Below are 6,059 nucleotides of genomic sequence, written 5' to 3'. Positions count from 1 at the left end.
GCCCTCCTCACATCAAGCCTCTGTGAGACACCAACCCGCGTCACGGCACCTTGCTGCAAGCTGCCAGGGTTGCGTCATAAGAAAACGTTACAGGTCACTCACTGCGTGCCCCTTGCCTTGGCAAAAACCTCCAGCTTACATTAAAACCAAAGATCCTTTGATTAAAACTAGAGACTGAAGAAGGGTCTCGAACCGAAATAGGGTCACCTATTTGGAATAAATCAAAATCCAGCTCTTTGTGTCTTTTTTGTTGTTGTACAAAACACAAAACAAAGGAAACTGTGGCAGTCAGGGAATTCCACAAATTCACCCAGAGAGTTGTGAATTTGTGGAATTCCCTGCCACAGAGGGCAGGGGAGGCCAAATCACTGGATGGATATTTAGAGAGAGTTAGATGCGGCTCTAGGGGCCAGTGGAATCAAGGGATATGGGGAGAAGGCAAGCCTGGGTTATTGATTTGGGACGATCAGCCAGGATCACAATGAACGGAGGTGCTGGCTAGAAGGGCCGAATGGCCTCCTCCAGCACCTATTTTCTATGTTCTATATGAAACTGAACTTATACAAACTCCTCCACATATCTCCTTGTGAAGTCGGTAACAACTGTGGCATATTCCTTTTCTCCAGAGATGTTACCTGGCCAGCAATTTGTGATTATTTTCAGCAATACACTAATACAGTACTGAAACAGTAATAAACCGTGCTGAATTCACCTTGTAGTCCCTCCTCAAAATGCTACGGTTAATTCACCACTCTTCACTTTCAGCAACATAAGAACTACATCCTGCTTTCTGTTCTTTCCCTTTGTTCTATTTATTCGACTTGAGATTGACCTGATTGTATTTATGTGTAGTATTATCTAATCTGATTGAGTGACATGCAAATCAAAGCTGTTTATCCTACCTCAGTACACGTGACAATAAACTAGACGCAAATGAACTGGTGATATAGAAACAAAGAACTGCAGATGCTGGTTTATGCCAAAGATAGACACAATGTGCTAGACTCAGTGCGTCAGGCCGTATCTCTGGAGAAAAAGGATTGGTGAGGTTGGGTCCCGACCCAAAACATCACCTATCCCTTTTCCTCCAGAGATGCTGCCTGGCTCACTGAATTACTCCAGTACTTTGTGTCTGCGAGAAACTGCCGATGCTGATTTACAAAAAAAACACAAAGTGCTGGAATAATTCAAACTCCAACACTTTGTAACTTTTTTTTTGTACAAAACAAAGTGAACTGAACGTATTCAAACTCCTCCACACATTTCCTTATGAAGTCGGTAACAACTGTGGCATATTGGTTCAGGTCCATTGCTGAGTCCTTGAATATTGCCCAGACTACCAACTCAAAGCAATACCAGAGTCATTCTTCTCCTCAGTCCTTACCACTGAGGCTGCATTCTATTCCACCATTTCATAAGATCATCTTTCCTCTCACCTCTCTAGATACTATTTCAGGGTCTTGACTCAAAATAAAATACATATTTTGTCTCCACAGATGCTGCTCGGCCTGTTGAGTTCCTCTGGCATTCTGCATTTCTTACCAGAATCCAGCATCTGCAGTCTCTTGTGTCCTTGTACCTCTTTCAGTTTACTTTCGTTTATTTTACTATCATCATGTGTATCGAGGTGCAGTGAATAGATTTTGTTTGCATGCTATCCAGTCAAAGAAAAAACTATCCATGATGACAATCATGCCATCCACAGTGCGCAGATAAAAATAATAGAAACAATATTTACATAGAAACATAGAAATTAGGTGCAGGAGTAGGCCATTCGGCCCTTCGAGCCTGCACCGCCATTCAATATGATCATGGCTGATCATCCAACTCAGTATCCCGTACCTGCCTTCACTCCATACCCTCTGATCCCCTTAGCCACAAGGGCCACATCTAACTCCCTCTTAAATATAGCCAATGAACTGGCCTCGACTACCCTCTGTGGCAAAGAGTTCCAGAGATTCACCACTCTCTGTGTGAAAAAAGTTCTTCTCATCTCGGTTTTAAAGGATTTCCCCCTTATCCTTAAGCTGTGACCCCTTGTCCTGGACTTCCCCAACATCGGGAGCAATCTTCCTGCATCTAGCCTGTCCAACCCCTTAAGAATTTTATAAGTTTCTATAAGATCCCCTCTCAATCTCCTAAATTCTAGAGAGTATAAACCAAGTCTATTCAGTCTTTCTTCATAAGACAGTCTTGACATCCCAGTAATCAGTCTGGTGAACCTTCTCTGCACTCCCTCAATGCCAATAATGTCCTTCCTCAGATTTGGAGACCAAAACTGTACGCAATACTCCAGGTGTGGTCTCACCAAGACCCTGTACAACTGCAGTAGAACTTCCCTGCTCCTATACTCAAATCCTTTTGCTATGAAAGCTAACATACCATTCGCTTTCTTCACTGCCTGCTGCACCTACATGCCTACTTTCAGTGACTGGTGTACCATGACACCCAGGTCTCGCTGCATCTCCCCTTTTCCTAGTCGGCCACCATTTAGATAATAATCTGCTTTCCTGTTTTTGCCACCAAAATGGATAACCTCACATTTATCCACATTATACTGCATCTGCCAAACATTTGCCCACTCACCCAGCCTATCCAAGTCACCTTGCAGTCTCCTAGCATCCTCCTCACAGCTAACACTGCCCCCCAGCTTAGTGTCATCCACAAACTTGGAGATATTGCCTTCAATTCCCTCATCCAGATCATTAATATATATTGTAAATAGCTGGGGTCCCAGCACTGAGCCTTGCGGTACCCCACTAGTCACTGCCTGCCATTGTGAAAAGGACCCGTTTACTCCTACTCTTTGCTTCCTGTTTGCCAGCCAGTTCTCTATCCACATCAATACTGAACCCCCATTGCCGTGTGCTTTAAGTTTGTATACTAATCTCTTATGTGCAAGATAAAGTCTGATTAAAGATAGCACAAAGGTATCCAATGAAGTGGATGGCAGGTCTGGACCGCACTGCTTCTTGCCAAATCACCATATACATTGAGTCACAAGCACTCATGAAAAGTTAAGATAAGTCGTGCAATAGGCCATCTGGCCACTTAAACATGCCCCACCATTCAATATAATCATGGCTGATCTATCAGGGCCTTAACCCCTCCTCTGTGCCAGATGCCTTCAATTTTTTGATCTTTCAAAAATATGTCTAAGTTCTTTAGTCTCTATACTTCTATTAGTCTCAACCATGAGTATACAAAAAATGCCCAAACTAATACAAAACCCCCAAAATACTAATAAATACATTTGTTAATATCTTTCATTATGGAGAGGAGTATTGAATTGAATAAGTTTATTGGCCAAGTATTCACATACAAGGAATTTGCCTCGGTGCTCCGCCCGCAAGTGACAACGACGTACAGTGACAGTTAGGAATGACACATAAAACATCAAACACTAATAATAAAACATTATTGATTAAACATATGAATTAAATAAAATACCAGAGCAAAAAGAGGCTACAGATTTTTGGTTATTGAGTAGAGCTACTACTCGTGGAAAAAAACTGCTTTTATGTCTGGCTGTGGCAGCTTTGTCAACTGAATGGAACAAATCTAATGTTGCAAAGTTCAAAAAATTCAGCTGTTACTTAGCCAACCACAAAGAGAGTTCACAAAGGCCACACATTGTGAATGATGAGCTGCAGTCTGTGGAAGGAAGATCACCTGCCCAAAAGTGATGCTGGAACAAATGGCTTGGTGTTCAATGGTTGTGTGTAGTTCTGGTCATCACATTAGAAGGTAGAGGCTTTGAAGGGCATGCATACGAGATTCGCCAGGATGGTGCCTGCGTTAGAAAGTATCAGCTATAAGGAAAGTGTACGAAGGAACTGCAGATGCTGGTTTACACAGAAGAGATACATAAAATGCTGGAGTAACTCAGCGGGATAAGCAGCATGTCTGGGTAGAAGGAATAGGTGATGTTTCAGTTCGAGACCCTTCTTCAGACTGAAAGTCAGGGGAGAGGGAGACATAAGGGAGACATTAGACATAAGGTGTCAAAACGAGACATCAAAAGAGATGATAATCAAGGAAAATGTATAGATCATTGTTAGCTAGGAAAGGTGATTACATTTTATCTCTGTTTGCTTTGTTGTCATTCTCTCATGAAGGACTGTTGGACTATTGGACTGTTTGCTTTGGAGCATCGGAGGCTGAGGAGAAACCTGATCTAAGTATAGAAAATGGAGGCATAGACAGGGTGGATAATCAGTCTTTTTCCCAGATTAGAAAGGTCAAATATTAGAGGGCGTTACTTTAAGGTAAGAGGGGGAAAGTTTAAAGGAGATTTACGTGGTCGCCAGGGAATAGTGGGTGTCTGGTACTTGCTGCCAGGGGAAAAGGTGGAAGCAGATATGATAGGAACTTTTAATAAACATTTACACAGATACATAAAGGGGCAGGATATTGAGGAATACAGACCACTTTTAGGCAGAAATCTGCTTTAAATTGGCATGATGGCTGGCACAGGCATTGGAGATGAAAGGACCTGTGCCTGCTCTGTACCATTCCACCTTCTATATATCACACCTTTTGAATTCCCTCAGTTCTCTGGATTTTACTCCCGCTTCACTTCTCTCTGACTCTGTCTTTAAGTTTTATCCCTGGCCATTTTATACCTATCATTGTGAAATTCCCTTTCAAATCCAGAATAAACTGCCCTCAGCGGAGACCTCAGTTATATCCCCATGTCAACATATACCAAGCCCAAAAGGAGCGCACTTTGTCCTCAGCGCCCATTTCTTTGTTTAGGAGACTCCTTCCCTGGTCCTTCTCTGAACCAGCAAATCCTTTTCCTCAGGCCTCTAAAGCACTCTACATCTTTTCATCACTAACTGCTATTGCAACTGAGTTGGTATTGTTACCCATCCTCGTACAGAACTTGGAAGTTTTAGGTTTGATTTAGAACATGGAACATGGAAAGATACAGGTAGACACATAATGCTGGAGTAACTCAGCGGGACAGGCAGCATCACTGGAGAGAAGGAATGGGTGATGTTTCGGGTCGAGACCCTTCTTCAGACTGAGAGTCGGGGAAAGGGAAACGAGAGAAATAGACGGTGATGTGGGGAGATATAGAACAAATGAATGAAAGACATGCAAAAAAGTAACGATGATAAAAGAAGCAGGACATTGTTAGCTGTTTGCTAGGTGAGAACGAGAATCTGGTGCGACTTGGGTGGGGGAGGGATGGAGAGAGAGGGAATGCTTGGTTAGAGAAATCAATATCATACCACTGGGCTGTAAGCTGCCCAAGCAAACTATGAGATGCTGTTCCTCCAATTTGCATTTAGCCTCACTCTAACAATGGAGGAGGCCTAGGAAAGGTCTGTGTGGGAATGGGAAGGGGAATTTGGCAACCGGGAGATCAGGTAGGTCCAGATGAACTGAGCGAAGGTGTTCAGCCCAGTCCACGTTTGGTCTCACCGATGTGTGAATCGACATCTTGAACAACGGATACGGTAGACTAGGTTGGAGGAGGTTCAAGTGAACCTCTGCCTAACCTGAAAGGACTGTTGGGGTCCCTGGACCAAAGATTATCCTCTATAATCTTTGCCCTGGACAGAGTCGAGGGAGGAGATATAGCGACAGGTGTTGCATCTCCTTTACATCGGTTTAGTTTCATTCAGATAGATTTCTAAACTCTGATTTAGTTGGCAATATTCTATTTGCTTGTGTTTGAAGCTGGGGGGGGGGGGGGAAGGGGTCCAGCTTTCCCTTAGATTGTGCTAGGTTACCTTACAGATGAGATGCCTCTCTGGTCAAACTTGGGTCAAACTAAGTTATTGGTCTATTAAAATAGGCTTGGATGCCAGACCTATTTTTTGCTTTGATCCGCTGTTCTTCCAGCAGTTTATTTTCTGCTCTGGATACCAGATATGTTTGGCTCTGGCCTGTGGGTGTAGTGTTTGTTCCCCTAGCAGAGGGTTTAATATAGATCTTTGATATAGAGCAAGGTTGGCCTGGGAGGGGAGGGGAGGGGAGGGAGGGAGATGGCGGCGGAGGCCCGGGGCGAGATGGCCGACGAGATGGCGGTGCCGGGCCGGGGGGAG

This window comes from Amblyraja radiata, chromosome 29, assembly GCF_010909765.2.
Source record: "Amblyraja radiata isolate CabotCenter1 chromosome 29, sAmbRad1.1.pri, whole genome shotgun sequence".
Classification (NCBI taxonomy): Eukaryota; Metazoa; Chordata; class Chondrichthyes; order Rajiformes; family Rajidae; genus Amblyraja; species Amblyraja radiata.
This window is presented reverse-complemented; position numbering follows the sequence as displayed.